Genomic DNA, 13,018 nt, shown 5'->3' on the forward strand with positions numbered 1-13,018 from the left:
ACACACACACACACACACACACACACACACACACACACACACACGGTCCAGGGCGCTAGAGGAATGAACGCAGAGCATGAGCACATTCCTATCCCCTGTGCGAGCGCTCCGCACATCCGGTCGGTGACTCAGCCTTATTTGTTTTTTCCCTTCTTTGTTTAGTCTGGAGGGATGATGCTAAGGATAGCTCACGGGAGCTCATTTGAAGGACAAGAATAGAATTGATAGGTGCAAAAATAAGATAATAATGAGACAACCCAAGAATTCTCATGGTGCTAAAATAGTTCCCCTTTTTGTTCTCAATGACATTCTCTACCGTGTGTGGGATGATTGCTGCTGCCACACACACGCACACACACACACACACACACAACCTTGACAAAAAACAAACTGTATGTCACTGGAGCATGAACATAGAGAAGTGGCGATGACGGAGTTTCCTGGATCCTCCCCGCAATGCCACCCTGCCTGGTGATCTTGTGGAGGGCGGACTGATGCTGGACAGGGGCAGTCCCCGACAAGTGGTGGCACTGAGACGTCGTTGTGTCCCGTGCCTACTCTCTTAATTCAGTGGCCTCTCCTATGAGTAAGCGCAGTCGCCGAGCTTGAAGACCTTCCCTCCGCCCTGATGGACACTTCCTACCCCGAGAGGGAGTGAGGCCGTCCGAGGTGGCTCAGTAGTTTGCCAGTTTGGGGAGAGCGGCCCTGTCTGGGAAACCCATCTCTCTAAGACGTAGGCATTTGTGCCAACCTAACACGTACAGTAAGGAAAAGGATCTGAGTTGTATTAGCTGGTAGGTTTGGATCGGAACGCAGAATTTCACGTTGACAGAATCGTGCCGCCTTTTCATGGTATTTAAAACGTTTATTTTGATCGAAGCAAATCTAAACTCCCCGGTTGGACTTGTTGCCTGCATGGAGAGAGCCGTGGGAGGGCATAATGATGTCAAGTTCAGGTGAAAATCTCGGCTGAAGCGTGGTGTCAAGACTAGGCAAGCTTTGTGAAAGTGTGCTCATTTTGTGGTCCCTTTGACGTGTCTGGGGAGGCCTGGAGGCACAGTGGTTAAGCACTCGACTGCCCGTCCCGAGGTGAGCAGTTCAAACCCAGCAGCTCCTCTGCAGGAGAGCAATGTGGCAATCTGCTCCGGTGAAGATGCTAAACTCTCTATTGGAGAGCCGATTCCCACGCATAGCACCTCTATCCTGTGATGCTTTCAAGACTGTAATTCTTTATGGGAATAGAAAGTCTCATTCTTCTCCTGAGGAGCGGCTGGTAGTTTCTAACTGCTGCCCTTATAGTCAGCAGCGCATCTCATATGACTACGTCACCAGGGTCCTATGGCAACCCTGTGGGACAGCGTGAAACGGTCCGTAGGGTTTCCACAGCGACCATCTCTATGGAAGCAGATGGCTACCTTTCTGTTGGCAGCCCAGCGCTCTAACCTTGGTGCAACCCACGCCCCTTCCCTTAAAGGGGGCAGCCTTGGAGCCCCCAGGGGGCAGTTGGTTCTACTCTCAGTACAGACTCCACAGGAGGGGTTTTTGTGGACTGTGGGATCCTTCTCCCATATGATGGAAGTAGCTTACTGATGCCGGAAAGATGTCTTGATTCCTTGTGGAAGTCTCTGGAGACTCCATGTTACCACAAATGTTTGTTGAGCATTTGAACTCTTCCCTGTCCACGGCATTTGTTTATTTACCTTCAGCAGACAGATGGGAAACGGCAGCTATAACTGTGTGCATACTGCTTCAGTTTTCAACATGCAGTCGCTTGGAATTATCTACTGGAAACATGTGTTTCCACACGGAGTTGCCCTTCTCTTTGTCAACAGCTGCCGGTTGAGTTGCCCAGCCTTGCACCAGACCCAGTTCCGGTGTGTGGCAGTTAAATCAACTTGGAAAGTGGATCAGACTTCTGCCCACTTGGAAACATCAAAGAGCTCCTGAGCTATTTCACCCTGTCGGACGGATAAAAGCTAGCATTTCCGTACCAACGAAGTCCTGTTTCATAAGTCTATCTACAAATGATGTATATTAGTGTTATGTTAATTTAAGACGAACACTTAAATTCAGTTGACAGTATGAACCCACCAGCCACTTCTTGGGAGAAGGAAGTCACTATAGTCTGCTTCTGTAGAAACGGGTGACAGCTTTGAAAACTTTGTAGGACAGCCCTGTGCTGTCGTTAGGAATCGGAATCAAACCAGAATCGACTGATGGCAATGAGTTTTAACACGCAGAATAAGGAATGTTCTATGGCACATGTTTTTTAAAATCTTATTTATTTTGAGTTCTATAATCATCTACCTACCAAATGGTATCTATGTATGGTCATCAAATAGATCGAATGATTGATTAACAGATACACATTACTCTTTCAACACAACACATCAAAATGTTCTAGGTCTTGAAATGTTAGACTCAATTAAAGGACAGGACACAACCAAAGCATTAATTTAGTTTTGAGCCTATAGAATGTAGTGTGTGTGTGTGTGTGTGTGTGTGTGTGAATTGAAATTAATACTTGATTTAATATGTCTATCTGGTTCATATACCTCAGTTAAGATTGAGAGATTTCCAGTGTATCGTTCAGGTTTAAACAAAAAAACGTACAACTTATTGCCAACAAGTCCACTCCAGCTCATAGCAACTCTACAGGACAGAGTAGAATTGTCCCTGTGGGTTTCCAAGACGTATTCTTTAGAGGAGTAGAAAGCCTCGTGTTTCTCCTGAGGAGTGACTGGTGGTTCTGAACTGCTGATCTTGAAGTTAGCAGCCTAGCGCATTGCCACCAGGGCTCCTGTATCATCCCATGGAATCTCTCAAATATGGAAATCTACTGAAAAACTAACAGAACTATTATAAAACAATTTCATCTTCATGGATAATAAGAGGCTTTAGTACCTTTACCCCAAACATCCTCCTTTTTTGTTTTAAATGTGATAACATTATTCAAGTGGCCTAGGCTTTGACTGAATGACCTTGTGGTTTTTGTTTTTCTTCGAATGTGTTCCTATAAGACATTCAGGATGAAAGAGTGGGCGAGGGAAGGGATGCTTATTGTAAAACTCGCATAACTAACGAGCTGAGAGGAAATACAACAGACTCACCCCATTTCCTTTAATTCCCTGCAGGTCTGGGTGGTACAGTGGTGGTGCCGGTGCATCTGTTGCGTGTGTGATAACATGAAAATAAGCTCTATGAATGAGGTAGAATTTGGGGTTTTTCTCATCCTCAGGAATCGATAAAAACGAAAACCAAACCCATTGCCATCAAGTTGAGCCCAGCGCACAGTGATCTGACTATAGGACAGTATAGAATAGTCCCCAAGGGTTTCCAGGGCTGTAAGTCTTTACAGAAGCAGACTCTCTTCCTCCCACAGCTCGGCTGGTGGCTTCGAACCACTGACCTTTCAGGCGGCAGTGAGGTGCTTGACCACTGCACCATCAGGATTCTTCTTCAGCAACTCTAGAGACTACTAAATTAATCTTCATAAACTTGCTCCTTGTGATCCACACCCCCCTGAGACTGAGTTGACTTCAACTCACCATGACCCTGTAGGACCGAATGAAATTGCTCCCGAGGGTTTCCAAGACTGAAAATCTCTACAGGAGCAGACTGCCTCATCTGTCTCCCACAGAGTGGCTGGTGGGTTCGAATCGCTGACATTGCAGTTAGCAGCCCAATGTGTAACCCCACTGGAGCACCACGAGGGTGCCAGCGAGGATGTTAGAAGGATATTAAATCACCTTACAGCCCTAGCATGTGTCTGTAGTCGACCAGGCCTGTCCACATAAACTGGAGGAAAAAACCAAACCGAACCCAAGTATCCACACTCCATGGCACGGATAGGAGGCTCCGATGAGGTCGGTACTTCGGAAGGTACCAAATGCCATAGCACAGCGACCAACCTACTCCGTGCCTATGGGTTTGCGTTTGGCTTTTAATTGCCATGAAGGGAGCTCAGGTGGCAGTGGGTAAGTGTTCAGCTGCTACCTGGAGGGACCGGGCGGTGGTTTGACCCTACTGCTTCTGTCCTGGGAAAGCCAGTGGGGCGGGTCAAAGGCCCACCCTGTTCCGTGAGCTGCCAAGCGTTGGAAGGAACTCAGTGACCGTGGATTTTGCTCTCCGCTCTTTCCATTGTTGCTGGTGTTGGAGTATCCTTCTTTAAATGAGGGCAGAAGGGATTTGTTCCTGCGAACGAGCTTGTTGCTCAACAGTAAGGAGCAAAAAAGACCAAAGATTCCAGAGACAAGGACACCACATTGCGCCTTTCAAGGTGAAGGGCGACTTTGCTGCGCTTGAGAAGGCACAGCGTGGGTGGGGGGGAGGGGAAGGCCCATCTACTGGGGTGGTTCAAAAGAAACCCACATAAGGGGAGGAGGAGGAGTTGGGCAGATGTGGTTGGGGGTGGGGGGAGACAGCCGCCTTCTCAGCGAGTGTCCGGTCCATTCTTCTGTGTTCCCATCACGGGAGGAAGTGGCTCTGACCTGGGCACTGGCCATGGCTGGGTGGAGCCGAGCTGCTGTCTGCTGGGGAGTCCACATGACATTTCTGAAATTCTCCATCCCTCTCCCATGTTGACGAGAGAGACGAGACCACTATACCCCTGTGCTATGAGCTACCGTGGACCTCCTCCTCTTCCTCACTGAGGAGTGTTGCCCCTCGGGCTCTCCAGGCTGGGATCTCCCAACAGCCCTCAGTGCAGTGTGGCTTCGTACTGTCAAGCTCCGGGTTCGCGCCTGAGCACTTAACCGTTGCATCCCCAGGGCTTCCTCACGGTCAATTCCATTCCAACTCCTCGCCGACCCTGTAGGACAGAACAGAACTGCCCCTGAGGCTTTCCTATAGGTTGTCATCTTGACCGAGACCGATCTCCAGGTCTCCCTCCTGCAGAGCGGCAGGTGGGTTTGAACCACCAACCTTGCCACTAGCAGCTGAGTCCTCAGGGCTCCCTAATCTCATGGCTCCAAAACCCAAGCCAAACCCACGTGATCCTTTTCCCCAAAGAGCAGCTGGTGGGTTTCAACCACCAACTTCGGGGTGAGGAGGCCAGCATTGACCCTCAGGGGTGTTTGCAACTATTTAATCCACCACACCAACGAGACATGCAGGGACCGAATGGGACTGATGGGAAGAGGGGGAACGGAAGGGATCGATTTGAAGAGAAGATGGGGCGAGGACAGGCTTGACCCTCAGGGCCGCCAGCTGTGCTTTCTCTGGAAGGACCGGAGGCGATGGAAAATGGTTTCCATCCGGGCGTCTTCCACTGCTCAGGGCACTCTGGTCTCCTGAGTGTGTCCTGGGTCTGTGAGCTCACTGGTCTCCTGCTCTCCACAAACAGGGGTGGTCCGTGGGCTGCCTGAGTCCCAGTGGCCAGAAGTCACCTGGCTATTTCTGACATAGCTTTCTTTTCCCTTCTCTGTCTCAAAGGAAGGCCTGTTTTTAAAACTGTAAGTTTTGCCTGGATTATTACCACAAGGAGGTCCCAGGTCTGAGCTTTGATAGCTGCAGCTTTATGGATAGGGAATACTTTTACCTCTCTCCCCCCATGTACCTCTTTCTCACAGAGGAGACTTGATGGTCAATGCTAACCCCAAAGTTCAGGGGTTCAACCACCGGCTGCTCATGGGGGAAAGGGTGTGGCAGTCTGCTTCTGTACAGATGGCCAGCCTTGGGAACCCTCGGGGTAGCTTTACTCTGCCCTGTGGGGTCACGAGGAGTCGGAATCGACTGGAAGGCCACTGCTTTTCAGTGGACTTACTGATCACAAGTGGGATGTTCAGAGTGATCACAATAATGACTGATTTCCCTAGTCGTCTCAAATAAAGCACCCCACCCCCCCCAATAACATACCCACGCCTAGGCCTTGAGGCAAAGCACACTGAATGGGAGTAGTGCTGGGGGGCTACGTAGTTGGCAAAACCCTATAAAGCGAGTGATATTTGCATAAAGATGTGGTGTCATAGGGGAGAGTGGCTGTCCCTAGTAGGTGTTGATTTCTGATGGGAGATAAAGGGGTGAGGCCTCCGGGAGCCCTCCAGAACCCACTCGTTTTCTGCATGGTCTGTGGTGAATGCAAGCATGCCATCAGGATGCTCTGCTCCTGCGCGCGGTGTTCACCTTGCTCGCATCTTCCAGGTGGCACACCGTCCGTTGACGCCTAAATCAGGTGTCCCTCCATCGCACAAACGTATACTAGGCAAAATGCAGACCCTGTGCAGGGCTCAAAGGCAGACACCTTTACCTTTGTTGTTGTCCAGGGCCCTCACGTTGGTCCCAACTCGTTGTGACCCTATGCGCAGCTGAGCGAAACACCGCCCGGTCCAGCACCATCCTCACGGCCACTGTGCCCACCATCTCATTGGGGATCGTCCTCTCCTCTGCTTCCCCGCCCCGCCCCCCTCATTTTATCAAGCAGGATGTCCTCCTCCTCCAGGTACTGGTCTCTGGACAACAAGCCCAACGTGCACAAGACAAAGCCCACTGACATCCTGGTTTCCGAGATGCACTCTGGCTGTACTTCTTCCCAAACAGATGTGCTTGTCCATCTGGCCATCCGTGGTACTTCCCATAGTCTCGCCGGCACCACCCTTCAAATGCATCGGTTCTTCTCCGATTCTTCTTCTTCTTTTCAGTGTCCGACTTCACATGCGTAGGAGGTGACTGAAAGGGTCATGCTTTCATTGGGTAAGGAAGATAGGCAGCTTTGGTGACTGCACGTCAGGTCTGTGTGGGTACCTGTAGCATTTCTGTGACCCGGCCTCTGGAATACAGACCTGGGGATTCTGGAAATAGGTTCTGTCCACGACACTGTCCCTGACTTGTGTGTGACACTGGCTGGTTATTTCGTCTCTGGGTACTTCCGTGTCCCCTTCTGTACTTGGTCAATGTCATCTCTCCCCTTTCCTCTAAGATACGGCCAGGAGTGAGTTCAACGGAGAACATCACACCAAAGATCTTTTCCTCTTTCAAAATAAAACCAACCAGAGCGAATGTCCTCGTTGTTGTCCCTCACTAGCTCCCTTCTTGTCCTAACGAGTTACAAAGCCATTTGACCATTACCTCTGAGCACCGAGGGCCCAACTTCCTGAACCTTTCCACTCTCTGTAGCAGGATGAACTCTCGGTTCCACACCACCCAGCATCCTCCCCTGCCGAGCAATCTGCACAGCCCTGGGGCCTAGTGGCTGCCCTTCGGGCGGCTAAGGGCGAGGCCAGCAAATTAGAAGGCTCCCATTGCTCGGAGGGAGAAAGGCCAGGCTACCCCTGTCGAGCTGAAAAGCCAACCCCCTCCAGTTCCCAGAGGGACAGACAGGCAGCTAACGGCATGTGTCGGTTGTATCTGTCCAGGAGAGAGGTGAGGCTCTGTGCTCCCTGGAAGAGTGACAGTTTCAGAAACCCACAGGGCAATTCCACTCTGCTCCTGTAGGGTCGATATGAGTTGGAACAACCCAGTGGCAGTGAGGGGTTTTTGGTTGTATATTGCTGCAAATTAGCAAGAGAAATGAAGACTTGAATCTCTAGGAACGTGGTAAGGACAGATTGTTCAGGGGGAAACATGGTCTGGGCCCTTGACAGAATACAAAAACTAGGTAGAACAAAACCCAAACAACTGTGAATGCTAGCTACCGTACATACTCGTGTATAAGGCGAGGTTTTCAGCACATTCGTTAACGCATTTTTTGTGGTAAAATTAGGTGCCTGATATTCAGGTTGGCTTATACTCGAGTATATACGGTAATTAGAAACATACCCAAGGACCCAAATTTAATGGACCACAAGCAGGAATATCTACTGTTTTTCTGCCAGAGCCATCTTCTGTCCTGTTCATGATTTTTCTACGTGCAAGTTCTCTGTCTGCACATTGACCACGCCAGCCTTCCCTGGGCAGGCAAGCAGGCGAGCTGTCTGACTCCCTGCCATCGAGTCAATGCTGACTCGGGGTGACCCTGTGGGACAGCGGGGAACTGCCTCGGTGGGTTCCGAGACCGTATGTCTTTCCAGGAGCAGAAACCCTCATCTTTCTCCTGCGGGACAACGGGAGGTTTCAAACTCCTGGCCTTGAGGCGAGCAGCCCAATGTGTGGCTCCCTACACCAGCAAAACTGTACTAAAAATAATTTTTTAATGAAAAGATCATTTTATTGAGGGCTCTTACAGCTCTCATTGCAATCCATACATCATTTGTATCAAGCAAATTTGTATTTAGGTTGCCATCCTTATTTTCTAAACATTTATTTTCTATTGAGCCTGTGGTATCAGCTCTTTTTTCCCTCCCTCCCCTGTCCCCTCATGTTCCCTTGATAAATTATTATTTCCATATCTTACACTGACCACTGTCTGCCTTCCCCCACAGTTTCTGTTGTTTGTACCCCCTGGGGTTGGGGGGGCAGTGGTGGTTATGTGTCAATCATTGCAATCGGTTCCCCCTTCCTACCCTCCTTTTCCCACCTTCCCCCTACCTTCCTGGTATCGCTACTCCCCCCTACCTTCCTGGTATCGCTACTCCCATCTGTAGACAATGGGACATCCCTTCACAGAAGGGTCACGAGGAAGGAATGAGTCAACCAGGGTGCAGCACAGCACCAACGAAACACACATTCTTCCTCTGGTGCCTTGAGGCTTCCTCACGCCCCACTCATGATCCCAGCCCTGCCTTTCACTGTGGGCTAGACGGGAGTGTGTGCACAGGTACAGGTGACAGAACTTAAATTTAACATCACTGCTTCTTTGGTGATCTGGCAGCGTGTCTGGTGTTTGAACGTCCTCTCATCCCTCTAAGGGTTCCTACCACATGCATCTGAGTCTCTCTCAACACACGAGGGGGCTTCCAAAGGGAATTAAATGAGAGTGGCGTTTTTTCCGCGAGCTTTCGGAGGAAGCCCCCTGGCATATTCTCTGCGGGGTGGGAAAGGATTCACAGACCCCCATCACGATCAGGCATGCTGGGGGAGAGTGTCAATTGGCCTCAAGCAGGGCGTGGAAGCCCTGGGAGAAGCATAAAGAAAGCCACCTCCCCAAAGACCACTTTAGCAGCACTTAGAGGCTGGCCATCGGGCTCTGTGGGCTGTCATGGGGGCCAGCAGGACTGGCTGCTGCGCAGATCCCCCAGCTCTGTTGCATAACTGGATGAACCAGTGCCCACTGCCCACTGGGAAGGCTCAGACAACAGCGCCCATTGATACTGCTCGACGAGTCCTGAGAACGCAGCCCACGGTCACGAGCCAAGTGCTTCTTTGCCACTTTCCTGTGCCATGTGGGACATGCCTCTCTGCTCCCAGTGACACAGCGAGTCTAGTGAATCCTTGTGGGTAATGAATCGACTGTCTCCTGTAATTGCTATCACACACTTCATTGGGTGTTTTCATTGAAGCAGCAAAGCTGGGTCAGAGAGAGTCTAGGAGGGTTGCTTTCTCAGGGGTCTCTCGGGCCGTGCAGGGTAGCTTCTCAGGAGGGGCGTGCAACCAGAGCTTGATGGACACACAGGTTGGGGAACGCATCTTGGGAAGATGGGCAGAAACACTCACACATCCTTTGGCCATATGTGCCCAGATCCTCCCGGATGGGATGGGCGCTTTCGTTACTGAATCGTAGCACCGAGAGTGACGACAACTCGCTTAGAAAGCACGCACCCGTGCTCGGGAAAGGATGTTATTTAAACCTCTCTTCACTGGGTTGAGTGGCACGGTGGGTGAAGGCTTAGGGTGCTAACTGAGCTGTGGGCAGCAGTCACCTGCTGTGCCTCAGGAGAAAGAGGAGGCTGTCTGCTCCAATAAACACTGGCAGCCTCGGAAACCAGGAAGCGGATCTCCTCTGCCCTTGAGGGTGGCTTGAAGTCAGAAGTACTATGGATGGACTGAATAAATGGTTTCCGCCTTTTCGGGATTGGGGGGGCAGGGGGAGCAAGCAGTGAATTGTTTCTTAAAATAGTCCATCTAGACCTGCTTTGTTTTTTAATAAATCATGTTATTGAGGGCTTTTACAGCTCTTATAACAATCCATCCATCAATTGTATCAAGCACATTTGTACATTTGTTGTCATCATCATTTTCAAAACATTTTCTTTCTACTTGAGCCCTTGGTACCAGCTCTTCTTTTTTCCCTCCCTCCCCCACCCTGCCACCCTCGTGAACCCTTGAGAAATTGTTATTATTTTCATAGCTTACACTGTCTGCTGTCTCCTTTCATCCACATTTCTGTTGTTTGTGCCCCGGGGGTGGGGCTTATATGTTGATCACTGCCATCGGTTCTGTCCAGGAATCCGTGTGTCGAGAGCTCTTAGCTGTACCAGTGTACATGCTCTGGTCTAGCTGGATTTGTAAGGTAGAGCTGGGATCATGATAGTGGCGGGGAGGAAGCATTAACAAATTTAGAGGAATGTTGTGTGTTTCCTTGGTGCTATGCTGCACCCTGGCTGCTTTGTCCCTTCCTGGTGACCCTTCTGTAAGGGAATGTCCAGTTGCTAGACCTGGTTTTTAAGGTACCCTCATTGCCATGTAGGTGAAAGATCAGAATCTAGTAGATTCGAGGATGGACAGGAAGCGATGGACTAATGGGCTGTAGACTATCGCTTGGATCGAGTCTTCTAAGGAGCATCGAGGCACTAGACCTTGTCTGGGTGCCACTGTCTCCCAATGACAGTGCTGTGAGATGTGGTGTCAGTCTGCCCTTCTGTGTGCCGCCATTACCAATCCCCCACCTCCGTGACTGTGACACAGAGCGCAGAGGCTCCTCTGGTACCCCTGAGGCCGCCAAAGATGAGAGAGTTGTTTCTTAGACTCTTCCCAATGATGGAAGGGAAGGGAAGGGGCTTACCAGGTTGGGAGTCAGAAATGGGGTGGCAGTGACTTCTCGTTTGGGGGAACACTGGCCTGACCTATGAGTTCGCTCTTGTCGGCGCTGCTGTCACAGGGTCCACGGGTGGACATAGAGTTGAGCTGAAGGTGGAGAGGAAAGGAGGAAGCGATGAGCAGGAATGGAGAGCATGTGATGCAATTTGGAGGCGAGGGGACCAGGGATGATCTCCAGTTGGCTTAAGCCCCAGTAAATGACTGCAGATGGGGTAGACCCTGTGACGGCAGGTCTGGCGGGAAAAAGCATAAGCCCAATAGGATGATGAGCAGATCGACTAAGACCAGCCCCAGCGGGGCAGCAAGACCCACTGACGGTGGCGTTTCCAGCTAACAGCCCTATCATTTGGGCTCGGTGGTTTTTCTCACCCCGCTGGGGCATTTTCTCCCTTGTGAGGGAGTCCCGTGCCTCCCTGATGGCTTGAGGTGAGTGATCTGGATCCGGATTCAGCAAACGCCTCAGTTGGCCTCCATCTGGCCTCACAAAGTGCTTGGGCACCCAGGCAAAGAAGACTGAGGAGAGCAAGCAGAGGAGATAAGTAAAGGAGGGTGGGTCTAAAGACAATGGAAGCAGACACATAAGGGCACACAGATGAATTAGAAGTCAGCCGACTCCTAATGGCCGGCCCTCTGTGGAACAGAACAAAATGCTTCATGGTTCAGATTTCAGCCACAGCGTGTCCTGATGTCACCGAGAATGATTCATCCGCATAGAATGAAGGAATCTTAAAGAATATTGAGAGAGAGGTCGTAGATGAGAAGATAAGTGTTAAATGTTACCACCTTGAACCTTCACAGGTGGCTAATGGTAAACCTAGGCCTGGACCCAGGTCCATGATTTCCTGTTTTCTGGTCTTCTCACCACAGCATGGTACTGACTCCACATGGGAAGGGTGGATGTGTGGACGTGGTTCTCCTGGGTGGTAGACAGAGTGCCTCTGCTTAGAGCAGCGGTTCTCAACCTTCCTCAGGCTGTGACCCCCAACCATCAAATGATTTCCGTTGCTACTTCATCACTGTCATTTTGCTACTGGTATGAATCGTCATGTAAATATCTGATAGGCAGGATGTCTTTTCATTGTTTGTATGAGCCCCTAATAAAATGATTAAAAAAAACAAAAACAAATTGAACATAATGAAAGGATAGTGATTAGTCACAAAAACAATATGTAATTATAGATTGTGAAATATTTATTTCTAGTAACAAATAAATGAGATTTTGTCTTGGAGCATGGTGTGGCATGGGTAACAGTCTTCATATAGCAACAGTAAAGTACATTGCTACATTTTGCGACAGTCTGTCTGCGTAAAAAGCCAGCGTCTGTGCGATGTTGAAAGAGCTTCTTTCTCACCGGATCAGCGTATCTGCATGTGGGCGGACCGAGCACTGTCTCGGTTCCTAAGACCATCGAAAGTGTTTTCCCATGGTCTTAGGTGTCCCCTGTGAAAGGGTTGTTCGACCCCCAAAGGGGTCGTGACCCACAGGTTGAGAACCACTGCCCTAGAGGAAGCGCCTTGGAGGAAGTGGGCTCGGAAGCTGGGGTGGGTGGGGGTGGGTGAGGAGATGTTCCAGAAAGTCCGATGGAAAGGGAGAGGACATGGGTGTGACTGTGTGTAGAAATGAGGTTTGGGTGCATCATGAGAGTTAGGTGAAAAAAGATGATTAAAAACTATCATTGGAAATATCCGTTGGGTTCCGGGGACGAATTTCTTGAAGGGAGGCCCTGGGGCTCAGCCAGCAATCCTCCTCCTTGCGCGCACATTCCCTGGCTACCTCGGTATTCGTAGACTGTCCGTCAGTCCACTCTGCCCCTTCGTAGGGATGGAGGCGGTGGAGCAGACTCAGCCCCGAAAAGTGTTGGGAGTCTTATTCCTGTAATGCTGTTTCCGTGTGGCTTCTGAGCATGTTTGCCAGGCCGACGGCCTCAAAGTAGTTAAGAGACTTGGTTGCTAGCCTAAACGTCAGAGGTCCAAACCCACACTAGTCAATGCTGTTCTGTGGGAGAAAGATGAGGCCGACTTCTATAACGTTTAGGGTTCAAGACCCTATGGGGTGGCTCTACTCTGTCAAATACGGTTGTCACACGTTGGCTTCGTCTCAGCGGGTTGGGTACATTGAGACAAAAGCCAGTGCAAACAACCTTGTCTGAAGGAGCCAGCCTTAGCC

General features: G+C 50.2%; 1 protein-coding gene across 1 annotated transcript in view; it reads left to right on the plus strand.

Annotated features, from left to right (window-relative positions):
* The window catches only part of FLT1 (fms related receptor tyrosine kinase 1), a 181,090-nt gene that overhangs the window by 56,303 nt on the left and 111,769 nt on the right, over positions 1-13,018 (plus strand). The window lies entirely within an intron of this gene.

This window comes from Echinops telfairi, unplaced genomic scaffold (genome assembly GCF_000313985.2).
Source record: "Echinops telfairi isolate 266 unplaced genomic scaffold, ASM31398v2 ScPeMD7_2565;HRSCAF=3150, whole genome shotgun sequence".
Lineage (NCBI taxonomy): Eukaryota > Metazoa > Chordata > Mammalia > Afrosoricida > Tenrecidae > Echinops > Echinops telfairi.